The following is a 14,661-nucleotide window of genomic DNA, read 5'->3' on the forward strand; positions in this document are numbered from 1 at the left end:
CAGTGAGTGGAGGTTTCCGGATCACTAAACAGGCCCCTGACCCCTTCACTGGTACGATCTCATCAATAGAATGGCTCTGGAAAATATGCTATAGAAGAAACTAGGATTGTTTAGCCTGGGAAAAAAAGTTAAGAAGAGACAAGAGAACTGTCCGCAAAAGAATGAAAAACTGCCTTGTTAGGATAAAGTAGGCTTGTTCTGTGTGATTCTAGAGGAGAAACAGAGGATCAATTGGTAAAACAGGAGAAGGAACTCACATGTATTGTCTGTTCAAATTATTCTAGGCGCCTTGTACATTATGATAACACTATTTCATAGGGAAATTGTGGTATTAAATGCAATCCTACGCCTTAGTGCTAAGAACATGGTAAAAACACTCAGTGTATATTAGCGATGTAATATGAAAAGCAATACTCCTCACAAAGCTCTTACAAGGTAGGTATTATTATTCCCATTCTATGGATGAGACATTGAAAGCTTGAAAAAATTAAATAACTTTTTAGAGACATTCAAAAACTTCTCAAGGTTACAGAGCCAATGGGCCATTAGCAAGTTCACCCTGACACCTAGGCTGCCCCAGCGTTGGGTGTTCTGCTTTGCAAGATGGTGGGCGCCCTAGTGGTTGAGCCAGGCAGGCCAAAGCCAGATGACCTTTGGAAGAGGCTCTTGCATTGGTCTGGAATAGTGGAGTAGGGTAAAGGAGTGGAATTAAATTACTTTCTAAGGTTCTTTTTTGCTCAGTAATTCTATATGACTGAAATAGTTTTCAAATTCTATTAGCTACACTATGCCTTTAACCCATCTTAGTATTACAGTCCTATGAGAACGTGAAATTGGAGAGGCGTCCACAGAAGGCCAAGAACTCAAGGACCATGAACATACAGTGAAATACAGGAGTTCATTTTCATTTGAACTCTGGCTTTGCCAACCACCAAATTTCCTGGCTCAATTCCATACTTAATGAACCTGCTGCCACCAGCAACCCAAAGAGGCCAGCCTTAAGTTAGAAAAGGTGGCAGAAGGCTAATCAAAACAGTTGATAGACAAGTGAAGATTTTTAGAAATGGAAATCATCTGAGTTTATTGAAAAGATGACTCTTCAATGAGCATCAAGAGGCTCTCTAGGGGAAGTGACCAGGTGGGAAAACTCTGGATAGAGCAAACTCCTCTGAGGCCTTCAGGTAAACATCCAATGGAATAATGATTATGATAGCATGCAGTCACGGAGAAAGTTTAGTCCTGGGAGAGCCAAATAATGGAAGGAATATTTAAGGAACAGTTGGAGAGAATGTAATTGGAATTCATTCTAGCTTGTCTGAAAAGATAAAAAACTCAACAGGAATCAGCATGCTTAAGTGGGGATGTAATGAGTAGTAAACTAAAGAGAGGGACGGGGGGGGGGGGGGGGGGCGGCGCGGAATACCAAATAGGAATCTCTTGCAGAAGATCAGGAAATATATATAGGAAACTACCTGGAAAACCAAAGGGGCTAAAAGGATCACAGAGAGCCAATCAGAAAGCATAGGAACCATCTGATTTCAAGGCTAATGTACGCCAGCATTTGCTTCGCAGTGTGAATGGTGAGGGCTACAAATGGAGATGATGCAAGCTGAGGACACTCGTTATATCTGGAGTTGGGTAGAAGGAAATGAGTTGTTATAGAGAATAGAGATGGAATTTTGGTCAAGAGCTTTCTATATGCATTTTTCCCCCTTAAAACCATATCTCAAGTTCTCAAAGAGTCCCTGGTCCAATTAATTTGTGGGTTTGTTCATTTAATAAACATTTCTTAAATACGTGCTATGTGTCAGGCACTGTGCTAGGCACTGCAGATACAATGATGAATAATGCCCAGCCTTATTCTTAGGGAGCCTAGCCGGTGCAAAATCATGTAAAGAAACAAATGTGGTGCAGCTCTGAGAACTCTAACAGAGATGTAGAACAGGCAACAAAAGTTGGCATAATGACTGCTGTAATCAGCACTGCTTGGAGTGGGTCTGGGGTCTCAGGAAAGGTTTGGGAGCTAAGAGACTGTTTCTTGAAGGAGGAGAAAGATTATAATTGGAGTCAGGAGAAGACAAGATGGCTTGAAACAACTGCTTTCACTTGGGGCAACTGTGAGCAGTTTGATATAATAGAAGTAGGAGTCCAAAGGAATGCGTAAGCCGGACTCAGTAGGGGTGGAGCCAGATCAGGGTATGTGCCATACTACTAAGGAGCTCAAACTTGATCTTCGCTTCCATAGGAGATCACTAAAGGGTTCAAAGCAGAAGATTAATAGCCTACAATGTTCACCTGCCAGTTCTCTCATCAAGGTCTTGATTTGCTCCATTTTGGGACTTCCTTATGCCCAGGAAGAGTCACTGAAATTATTCTCGAAGACCTCAAGGAATATTTCATAGAATTAATGACACAGAAGAACCTCATGCTCCTTCAGATAATCTGAACAATCTGAGTCCAGAAGCAGGGCCAAGGAGGAAACAGCACAGCACACAGCTCTCCTCACTTCCCACAGTCCACCAGCCATTTGAGCAAAGCTGCCCTGCAGGGTGGAGGGAGGCCCCAGACCCTCGGGTAACCTGTGCTCTCAGTACATGGCCTAGAGAGATAGCCAGGCCACTGGAAACGGTGCCTGGGTTCAGTCTGCTCTCAGTTAATAAGCTGTGGCCTTCCCTACAAGCCCTCCCCTTCTGCCCACCAGAAGACTGACCCACAGGCAGAGGGAAAGGTATCAGCAATTTGAAAGTAGTAGTGGGAACGCTCCTTCTAGGAGCTTAGGAATAGACACTGTACCAAATCCGTGTATAGATTCTGTAAAGCCTTTTAAATGTGAAATCCCATGGTTGATATAGCTCTTAACTAAGGCCCTGAACCATAAAAAATGCATTTCTGTTATAAAAAGCACGGAACCTAGCTAGGCAAGTGAATGCGGTACTATAAATAAAACAAAGGGGGAAAAAAAACTTAGAAACAGGTCAGGTAATGAAAAACAGGGAGGTGTCCTTTGAGGCCTGGAGTGAACGCAAGTAGGTCTTCAAGCGTGTGCCGTCAGCACTGGTTGCCTACGCTTCTTCCGTTATAAATAAAACAGCTGATGATTCCATCACCTGATTCTGCCTCTTCACTGCAGACAGAGACCAGTATCTGCAGGTGAGGGGGAATGCACTGACGCGGAGCTTCAGGAAACGGGGAAGCCAAGACCATGCTCTCTGGTCGGACTTCTAATAACTTTCCACAGGACCAGGCATGACACTTTCTAGTCCCCGTTCTCAGGGCTGCTTGCTCGCCAAACTGTGCTTCTTCTGTGGGCCAAGGCCTTAGAATTTGCCCTTTATTTTGGATGGGAAGGATTATATATACACCATAGGAAATATGCAGCTGAGTATTTATTAAGAATAAACAATGGTTAATCATTATATAGTGATTTTCTTAATTATTGGTTGGTGATAAGGAGGTCCACGGCATAGTGATTTGAATCCTGCACTGTGGAGATAGACTGCCAGGGTTCAAATCCATCTGTTCCTTACTAGCTGTGTGACTCTAGGCAAGTAATTTAACCTCAGCGAGCCTCAGCTTCCTCCCTATAAAATGCAGGTGATAAACAGAGTATTAAGTTAGGTGACACATGGAGGGCACTTAGAACAATACCTGGCACCACAGAGTAAGCACCCAGTGACTATTCCTCTTTCTCCTGACTATGGTCTGAATGTGTCCTCCAAATTCATATGTTGAAACCTCCCTCCCACCCCCCCAGGTGATGGTAGTGGGAGATGATTAGGTCCTGAGGGTGGAGCGCTCACAATGGGATTAGAACTCTTATAAAAGCAGCTCCAAAGAGCCTCCTTGCCCCTCCCACCACCTGAGGACAAGGCGGGGAGGCACCAGCTGTGCCAGGACACAACTATGCTGGCATCTGAGCTTGGATTCCAGCCTCTAAAACTGCGAGAAATAAATTTCTGTTGTTTATAAAGCCATCTAGTCAGTGGTATTTGGTTATAGCAGCTCAGACGGACTAAGACATGCCTCCTCCTCCTCACTGTCGTTGTTATTATTCAAATGAAGGGAAACCAGGAAAGGAGATGAGTTCCTACTCAGGCTCTCCCCCAGCCAGCAGCCTCACTCTCCCTCTCCTTTATGTGTCGGCACTTAGGAGCCAGCAGTGAAAGGACACTGGGTCCCTGTCGACGAGTGGGAGACGCAGGCTGGTAGCTGAGGCCCACCGGGCCAGTGCCATTGGGGAACCGTAAAGGGGCTTGTCAGAGGACGAGACATTGAACCGGTGCTGAAGAAAGAGTAAGGGTGTCTGGTGGAGCAGGCAGCGAAGGGTAATCCACCAGAAATCATGCACCTCAGCTACTCCTTCTGCAAAGGCAGAGGAAGGGAGCGACGACAGGAAAGTCCTGGAGTCTGAGCCAATCGTAACCAAAAAGTGGGAATAGCTTGTGCTCGGAAATCCACATGTGCTGGGGTAGAAAACAGCTGCATACATGGATCGTCTATGGCAGCAGTGCCCAACCCTTTAGGCACCAGAGCCCGGTGCTCCTATGAGAATCTAATGCCTGATGATCTGAGGTGGAGCTGAGGCCCTGGGGAGCAGCTGCAAATACAAATGAAGCTTCGCTTGCTTGCCCGCCGCTCACCTCCTGCTGTGTGGCCCGGTTCCTAACAAGGCCACAGACTGTACAGGTCCGTGGCCCAGGGGTTGGGGACCCCTGGTCTGTAGGAACTTGGAGTCCTCAATGGAGTGGAAGCTACAACCAGAGAGGAGAAAGTGAGAAAAGTGCATAGACGCAGGTGAAATATTTTGAGCACTTGTAGCAGGACCCCCGCTACAAGAAGAGGTATGTATGGGGAGTCCATGGGGTGCTAGGAGTCCAAGGATGAGACTTTTCTGTTCGGAGACAACCTTAATGGGGAGGGGACAGGTTTGTTACCACACAAGCTGGTGGCACATACACACAGAAGCATGAGCACTCTGAGAAACTGAATAGGGGCAGGCAGGCTGACCGACACACTCAAAGGATGGTGCAGACACAGGGCACTGCCTACCTTCTCAAGCTGCCAAGCCTTGGCACACAGGCCTTTCGTGCGTGGGATGCCGTCCCCTCATCGTGCACCTGACCACTCCCCTTCTTCCCTCAGAGCCAGCTCAAGTTGTCTTCTCTGGGCCGACTTGCCCGCCGGCCACCAGCACACTCTACCATGCACTCCTCTGCAACCCCGTGGCACTGTGCACACAGCCATTACAGCCCTTTCCCACAGCATGGTAATTGCCTCTTGTCATCCAATGCCAAACCTCATTGTGACCCTCTTAAGCAGGATGAGCCATTCGAGTCTAACCAGTGCCTGGGACAGAGTAAGACTCATAATAAACATTTGTTGACAAAATGCATAATGGAATGAATAAGTGGCTTCCTTGACACAAGTGGTCTCTTGCCTAAATTCCTCCACCTATTGTCAATATCTCCCTTCCCACTGAGAAATGATGAGGCTCAATAAATACTTCTAAGACAAGAAGTGATTGTTTCTACGCATTTTGACTTCCCTTTGTATACAACCTATATTTATCATTATGGGATTTGCCAAGATGTCATTCTGACAAGCCAAGGGGTTACAGGTATTCACGATTCTCTCATCTTCCTAGTGTCCCATCCATCAAATATCCAAGGCGGAGTGGGAAAACAAAAGTAACTGGCTCAAAAGAGCCCCTCTACAAGCTCTGGGCTGTCAAATCTCGAAGGTCAAAGCTAGCGGAAGCCAGTAGTCTTTTCATTTATTTTTCCTGACGCCCATCAATGAAAGTGGTCGTGAGTAAAAGTTTTACCTGCCAGGAAAGAAATTGTCCTTTGTGTTTAGTGGCAACCTTCACAGTTGAGGTGCACTCTGACAGCTGCTTCCTGAGCCCTGGGGACGGTTATACATCTATTCCTGGGTATGGGTGAAAATACTTGTCATCTTGTCATCAGCTGGGGATTCTTCTGTGATTCTGGCCTAAGCTTTAATTTTTAGACCCAGAGCTTAGGTTTAAGAAGAGTTGCACTGTAGAACTACCATAAATTGATCTGATGTTTATTTGCCTAACACAGAACAACTACTATGTGCTAAGCGCTATGCCAGGCACTGTAGCAAATAATATGTACAAGCCAAGATCTTCACTTTCGAGGCTTGTGGCCCAGAATTAGATGAGCAAAAACCAAATGAGTCTTCTTGAGAAGAGCTCTTCCTGACTAATGAGAACAGATCTCAGTTTTGTCAGAGCCAGGCATAATCCCAGGGTTCACCGTAAGGCACGATGTGAGGAAAGAGAAAAAAGACCCAAAAGATCTGTGTTCCCTGTGTATGACTTGTGACTGTAGGCAAATCACTGAACCTCTTTGAGATTCAGTTTACTCATATGTAAAATGAGGATAATAATATATGCAACATCGATCGCTGTGAAGATGAAATGAGTTGATAGATGTTGATGCACCTGGTAACCTGAACATGCACTATACAGATATTCACCGTGAGAATTAGCATAGTATCTGCCTCCTAAAAACAAAAAGGAGTACCATGGACCTTCTGCTAACCTGGGACCTAGATGAGGGTCAACACGTGACAATCTGAAGAACAGAGATGGGTGGTGGATGGCGGATGGATGAATGGATGGACTCTAAAGATCTGGGTGTCTCTGGTCCACTCTGTATTCCTCTCAGGCCTCTCTGGCCTTGACAGCCACACAGTCTTTCTGGAGAGAGAATAACAGGTGTGCCCTGAGTAGACCTACTGGTAGAAACCAGTCCTATACACGGCCTTCGATAAAGCCCAGTTACCCCAGCTTGGGGGCTGCAAAGGCAGGATGGAGTAAGGGTTGGACTGCCTTGTCACAGCCTGTTCACCCATGAGAGGGAGAAAAATGACTGTCTACCCTGCAAACAAGTCCATCTCACCTCTCTAAGCTTCCTTTTTGACTTTTCTCCTTAGTATTTAGTAAATGCTTATAAGAAAGCTACCAGCGTATGTAGTTGACCAATTCAAGCTGAGGTGTTAGCCCAAATGCTCAATTTTTAATGCCTACCAGAATCCCTGCGGCACTTTCTAAAATACATATGCCCCTGCCTCTTCCCAAGACTGAGAGAATCAGGATCACTCGGGATGGGACTCAGCCGTATAAATTTTGTAAAATGCATGGTTCTGATTGGTGCCCCCAAAACTTGTAACCTACCATATTAATGGCTTAAGGTCCACGGGCTCCAGAGAGGAGCAGCATTTTAGTAGTTATTTCACCTCACAGGGATGAAAAATATGGTAAATCCAGGCACAGTCAGTGGGACTGGTACTTTAGGGTCCAATTTAGAGAACAAAGGAAGTCACTCCAAGAATGTGGGGTATAAAATTGCTAACCTTGGCTTTCTTCAGGCCCACTCCTCCACCTCCCAGAGCAGCCTTGGGCAGTGCCAGCCCTGGGCCCCTCAGAGGGGCAGCCAGGAGGGCAGTGGGGGGAGCACTGTTAGTACGCACTCTGTGTGTTACCTAATCTAATCCTCGTAACAACCCTGGGAGGTGGGCCGATTATTACTGCTTTACAGATAGGAACGCTGAGGCTCATGGAGATTCAGAGACTTGCCCAAGCTCATACTAGGGAGCTACCTCCCAGCACACTCAGGACCTAAGTTTTATGAGTGCACTACGCTCCGAGGACTCGGAGCTGCACGACTGTTCCCATGCGTGGGAAATATGCCCCTGACAAGCCTGGGTGTGAGTTTTAAGGCTTTTAAAAATTATCTTTAAAGCCTTTGAATGGCTTTCTCTTTTTAGTGTAAATCACCCAGACATTAAAGCCCTTATTATATATTTATCAGTGTGTTATTCAGACCAAGGGGAAAAAGAAAGAAGCTGACACTATGAATGACTTTGAAAGTGAGAAAATGCTGGGCCTGAAATTAAATCATTATGACACTGCCACTCAAGGGCATCAATTTCAATAAATGATCACCTTTTTTATTTCCCATCCATTTATCACGCAGGCAGGATGTGAGGAGAACTTTGACTGGACAACGCTGAATGCCACAGGCCTCCAATTTCCCCACACTGGCCAGGCTTGCCACGTTGCCCTGGGCCAACTGGAGTTAAACCCAGCGTAGCCTGGCAAAGGCAGTCAGGCATCTTTTCGCAAGCAAATGCCTTGTGGCATGTTTCCATATTGCCCTATCCTGAGCTTCAGCCTGCTGAGACCAGCTGATCTGTTTACAGGAAAATGCAGGGTTCCGCACATTAGTGGCAGAAAGTCTCTGTGGGTCAGTAATGAGAACTGTCCTGTTTGCCAGAGTGGGGAGTGGGGCAAAGAGCAGGAGTCTGGGGTAGAGAAAATCATGTCCTGCAAGCCCAGTCCCGGGTGGCAACCTGAGGTGGCACTGCTGGTGTCGCTGGTGTTGCAGGATGGAGGACGGGGGCAGAGCGCAGCGGGGAGCTGCACTGTAGACGATAAGAAGCCGAGGCTGGGCAGGGCTGCGGTTCCACAGCCACCCTACAAATTAGCAGTGGGACCAGGACTGACACTGCAGCTCCTGATGCCCTGAATCAATATCGCTTTGGGTTAAATTTATTGACAGGTCTCCCATTAGGATCGTTACTGGTTTTACAGCTGGGATCTTTGATCGAAAGCGACTGGTTTAAATAAACGTGGCAGCTGTGTGGGTACTCAGCATAGATATGGGTTTTTCTTCACTTGGGGAGGTTGGCCACAGATTTTATCTAAGTAATGTAGGGAGGAGGCAAGCGAATTAAAATGCTAAATCATGCTACATTCAGAGACTGCAATATGCTGATCAGCCAGGCCAGGAGGACACCTGCAGAACAAAGATTTCTGCTGGGATCGCTCACAACACATTCCCTATACCTGTGAAGGGGAAACAGGAAAAACAGAGTCTTTAAGTGGCTGCCCTATGCAAAATAAAATCTTTCATTCCCCATTGCTAAAATCATAAGGAAGTTATAAAATGAAGCCTGGAAACTGCCAGCAGGCCTTTCACGCTACATATTCGTACCTTTTCATGCTACACACTCTTCTCCTTCCTCGCTGTATGTTTATATCAAAGGAAATGGGTAAACAAAGTCCTTAAACTGGAACTCACAGGAACTAAAGAATGATGGATAAACTGAAGTTCCCGAACACTCAGGGACCCTCTCAGAGTCTCTGTCTCTCCGTCCCCCTCACTGCCTTCCCTTTCAGTAGTCGTTACCATCCTGTCTCTCAGGCCCTCTCACTCTCTGCTTCTGAGAGACCACGCTCTGTCTGCGGAGTGTGGCCCCTTTGCTAATAACCCTTCTTTTTGACTCTAACTTTAGCACGTGTGTTGAATTCTTTCTACACCCTCCGCCAAAGAACCCTCTTCTTCTCAATGCTGGCTTAGTCCGCCCCCACCCCCCACTCGGGGGAATTTGTCCTGCCCTTCATCATCGGGACAGTGAGTTTAGGGACTTCTTGATCCAGCTGTTCAGCTGGGAGACAGACAGAGCACGGGAGGGCTGGGCTCCAGAATGTCATCACGGACACGAGTCTTGGCTGTGCCAGGAGCGTGCACTTTGACCTTTATCACATCAGAGCACGTCTCTAGGCCTTGGCTTCACCTGCATCAGGAAATCAATGAGCGAAACAGAACTCAAGTCTCCTCTGAGGACAGAGGTTAAGATCCTGCAGACAGGTGAAGCTTTGTGCCAAGGAGACTCATTTCTCTGACATCCTCTGGAACGAGGCTTGTTTGTGCTACGAAGTAGCCCTGACAAGTTATCTTGGCTCAAGCCCAAGTATCACCGAATCCTTTTGGTTTAAAACATCTTTTCAAGAATTAGTAACTTAAACGATTGGCAACTTCTATCCCCTCAGGGCCCAGTTCTTCCCTCCACACATCGTGTAGTTCTGGTCACACATAATAAAGTCCCCAGATACTCAGCTACTCGAGGCTGCAGGAGCTCTCAGAAAGGAAAGTTTGCAGTGGATGTCCAGGAAGGAGGAGCCCTGGAGAGTTGCTCCTACAGCCTGAAACGCCACTCATCCTTGAGCTTGTGTTCCTGAGTCCAGGAAGGCGCTGACTTCACACTGTCAATTGCTGCTGGATTGCTTTTTCCACAGCAGCTTTCTGCAGAAAGGCACAGAAGCACAGGAGGCAGAAGCAGGAGCTGGGCTGCCTGTGCTGGCTGTGCTGGCTGGTGATCTTAGCTCTTAGCCTCTTCATATCTCTGGGCCCCAATTTAAAAACATCTGCACAAGCATGTGCTGTTGCTAGTTTGCCTGTGTGTTCCTTATTGGACTGGATGCTCTTTGAAAGCCATGCCTATGTCATCTTTGGCTGTAAGTTTCCCGAACCAATTACACGGGAGGTGTTCAATCCATGGTTGTTAAATGACTGTATGAACTGAAAAGGATCTAGCATGCATTAAGCATCTACTACAATCGGGCAAATTGTGAACCATTTTCCTTATGTCATTTCACAATTTACCATATTAAATGGGTATTATATTCATTCAATTCATGGGAATTTTGTGGCTTCTACTTTCTAGTTAAGATATCCTATGCCTTCTGGATTCTGTGGCCAGTGAGGCTAGACTGTTTGATAGCCCATTTCCTTGCTTCCTTGCTTCTGTGGCCATTCTGGCTGGTCAGATGAGCAGATGAACAGGCTGGGCATTCCTTGTCATCCTCTGTCCCCTGGGACACCCTGGCCAAAGCCAGGCCATCTTGGCAGATGAACGCTCACACTCGCTGTGATTCATTAGCCTCACGCATGCTGCTGCTTTCCAGGAGAAGGAAGAGAGCAGCTGCTGGGATTCCCCGACTGCCTTGACCTCCTCCAGAGCTTCCAGGCAGGCCGCCGCTCCCCCTAATGCTGCCAGCTCACGGACGTGTGTCTTCTAGGGGACTGGGTGGCCTCTCTGACTTGTCGTTCCTCAGCCCACTCCTCTGTGTCAGGCTCTCCCCAGAGGAACTTGCTATGACAACTTCCTCCTTTGTTATTACAAATACCGAACGTTGTTTTCCAAATAGCAGTCCCCAAACCACCATGTTCTGTTCTGAGAAGAAGCCAGCCCCATTTGTAACCATCACTGTCATCACCACCAGGATTTCACTATGTTCCCCTTGCCACCCTGAGGATTGTGCTGCTGGGGTCATCTCTGACATTAAAGGGGGTGAGTGGAGGATCTCAAAACCAAAGGATTCTTGAGACTGACACTGACACCACAAGGATGAGTCTCAACCCTTTGTGCCCAAATTTTGAGCAAACAGTGCAGATTAAGGTATTAATGACTTCCTACATTTGCATCCAGCTCGAAGTGTACAAAACTCTTCACACCCTTTACGGCACTGACTACTGCTCCACGTGAACAGGACTGGTATCATCATCCCCACTTTAAAGATGGGGAAACTGAGGTTTGGGAGGGAATGGAATTTGCCCAAAGTTATAGAGCTCTTCCATGGAACATCCTTTCATGGACCAGCAGGGTCTGGCCTTTTCTATCTCATGCACCTTTGTAATCCTAATAGAAAGTGGTCAATAAATGACTAATTTAACTGATGGTTGAACGATAAACTATGACTTGCATTCAGGGCTTTGTTTTACAGCATAATTTCTCTGCTGCACTACTGTGGCCTAATTGAACTCTTCCAGCAATGGGTAAAAATAGTCTGAAGTCAGGCTGGTTAGGTTCATGCCCCCTCCACCCTGTCTAGCTGGTAACCTTGGGCAAGTTACTTGACCTCACTGATTTCCTCATCTATAAAATGGAAAGTAACTGTACCTGCTTCATTGTGTTAAGTATTAAATAGGAAAATGTATGTAAAGTGCAGAGCAGTGACTGGCTAGCACATCTAGGAAGTGCTTACTAAGTGTTAGCAATAGTTATTATTATTCAAGGGTAGGGACTGGGCATTATATATATTTGTAACCCAGGACCTAGTACAGTGGTTGGCACACACACGCACGTGTCTAAAGCTCAAGACACTTGCCTACCAATACTGATACTCATCATGAGACATGGAACAAGTCCTTTCCTTCTCCTGGGCCTCGGTCCCACACGTGTGAACTGATGAGGTTGAACCAGGTAAATCCCAGGGTTCCTCCAAGCTCTAAAGTGCTCTATTTATTTCAGTGGTTCTCAGTGGGGAAGATTTTGACCCCCCAGGAGACATCCAGCAATGTCTAGAGACCTTTTTTTTTTTAAATGAATTAATTTATTTTGATCATAACCAGAGAGGGTACTACTGGCATCTAGTGGGTAGAAGCTTGGGAAGCTGGGGGCACACACAGGACAGTGACAACAAAAAGAACTGTCTGACCCCAGATGTCAATAGTGCCAAGGCTGAGCAACCTAGATCCAATCTTATACTAATACCTAGAGCCCTTTGAACTTCAGGACAAGTGCCGGTGTCCTGCAGCTTGCTAAGATGCCCGGGGCAGCAGAGGTCCTCCAACAGCAGGGAAGTCTATGGATTGCCCCTTAGCTGCAACCTTCCACTCTTATCACATAGATCTTGTTGGAGGTGAAGAGACCGGCTCAGGCATCTTTAATTTAAATTTGGAATCACTCCTGCTATCACCAAACTCCAAGATGGCTCTCCCAGGGCTCAGAGAGAACTGTGCATGGAGATGCATAGAGCCTGGCCCGAGGCGAAGCACCTATAGATGTAGGGGTAGCCTCGGGCAAAGACATCAATCAGTGGCTTTGTTCCAGCACCCCTGTTCTCTTTCTCCTGCCTCAACTTCTGCCCTCCAGAAGGCAGACCATCTCTGGTGACAGAAGAGTTACCATGGGAAGAAAATCCACTGACCACTGGGGTGAACCTTGAGAATGGTGGCCAAGGCAACCTCAGGGCGAGTTCACGGCTTGCCCGCACTGCACGTTCTTAGTCCCCTTGTTCTCACCACATGCGGAGGGAAGGCTGCCATCACATGCCCCCTGGGCTTATCTGTCTTGAATGTGCCAAAGACTCCAGATTATCTCTTTTGCAAGGTTCCTTCGCCTTCCATTTCCTCTTTTCTGAGATCGCCCTTTTCCCTAAGGCAACCTCAGGGCGAGTTCACGGCTTGCCCGCACTGCACGTTCTTAGTCCCCTTGTTCTCACCACATGCGGAGGGAAGGCTGCCATCACATGCCCCCTGGGCTTATCTGTCTTGAATGTGCCAAAGACTCCAGATTATCTCTTTTGCAAGGTTCCTTCGCCTTCCATTTCCTCTTTTCTGAGATCGCCCTTTTCCCTGAGTTCCTCTGGGGAGACAGGGAGTCCATTTGGGGACATGTCACTTCCCTATTTTGTCTCTCTAACTTAGTTTTCTCATCTGTTAAGTGGGAACTCACGTGGTAGTTACGAGCATAGGAAGATGAAGACGGGAACACTCTTGGCAAGCCTCCACGGCTAGTCACACTGAGGAGGCATCATCTTCCTGACCACGCCATGCAGGGGACCAGAGCCTGCTACTCAGGGAGTGCGGAAATCCCTCTGACACTCTTCCTCCCATACATACACATTCTCAGCCTGCATTTCAGGGAAATGGCAGACTCCGCTTTCCCCTGTGACATCAGTGAAGGCCCCCACCCCCTGACCCGGCACCTCAACAGATTGATTGCCTGAAGTCCCAGCAGTGCTGAACAGCACTCTCTGGTCTCTCCCAGGCTTAGCGCGGCAGGAGTATTGGGCGCAAAGTCAGAATAAACAGCTCATGGGGCTGGGCAAACGCCGATAGGAACGCACAGCAGCCAAGGCCATTACTAGCCCCACCCACAGGTGGGAGGCCTTACATCTGGGCTTCTCACAAGAAAGGGAGGCCATGCTCAAGGGAGGCTTGGCCACAGAGGACAACTTGTCCAAAACAATGGGCAGCCCAGACACTTACATTCCTGACTTCTGATGAAGAGATTAAGAGGCACTTGGCTGAGTCTTCCCAGCCATCCCCACTAGGCATTTCAGAGGCAAGAAGATGGATATGGGTTTATGTATGGGGAGAGTATCCTTCTTGAAATTAAGATTTCATAAAAATAGCAGCTTATAGTTTTTTTGAAGCACAGCTAAATACAGATGGGTCAGTAGCAAGGGAATGGGTGGAAACTTTCAAGAAATTACTAAGGAGGTCATATAGCTTTACTGGAAAAGCAGCAGTCAGAATCCCCCCACCCCGACCTGGCACTTCATGAAGGTGGAGGACGGGTAGCAACATCGTTTAGATGGGACTTCTCTGCAAGGTATTTCCTTAGAGAGAAGCGAAGTCTAAGCTGAACTAGGAATCAGAGGTCTTTCTCCTACAAAATGCCTTCCGTAAGGATCTCTCATCCTTATTGATTATAAAGTAATCGGATCTGGTGTCCCTCAAAACCAGAGTCTTACACTGGTATTTATACTTAAGCAATGAGAAAGAAAGGCAGATACAGAGGAGCCCTGGTTCAAGTTTGCTTTCCAATGTCACCACTTCTAGAGCACAATGGATCACTGAGTAAGCAAGGATCTCCTGGAAGTTTAAAAGCGTTCACTGACATGAGTATTGAGTGTGACTTCAGTGTCGTACAAGCCTTAGAGGTTCTAAAACAAAGCTTGTTCCAATCTTACTAAATTGATACTGTTGTGGTTTCTCTGAACCATTCGGCTCTGGGGACCCACGCTCCTGCAAGACCTGCTTGAGTGGCTACCACAAT

General features: G+C 47.1%; 1 protein-coding gene across 1 annotated transcript in view; it reads right to left on the reverse strand.

The window, feature by feature from the left end:
• The window catches only part of ALK (ALK receptor tyrosine kinase), a 621,621-nt gene that overhangs the window by 279,397 nt on the left and 327,563 nt on the right, over positions 1–14,661 (reverse strand). The window lies entirely within an intron of this gene.

This window comes from Pteropus alecto, unplaced genomic scaffold (genome assembly GCF_000325575.1).
Source record: "Pteropus alecto unplaced genomic scaffold, ASM32557v1 scaffold61, whole genome shotgun sequence".
NCBI classification, from domain to species: domain Eukaryota; kingdom Metazoa; phylum Chordata; class Mammalia; order Chiroptera; family Pteropodidae; genus Pteropus; species Pteropus alecto.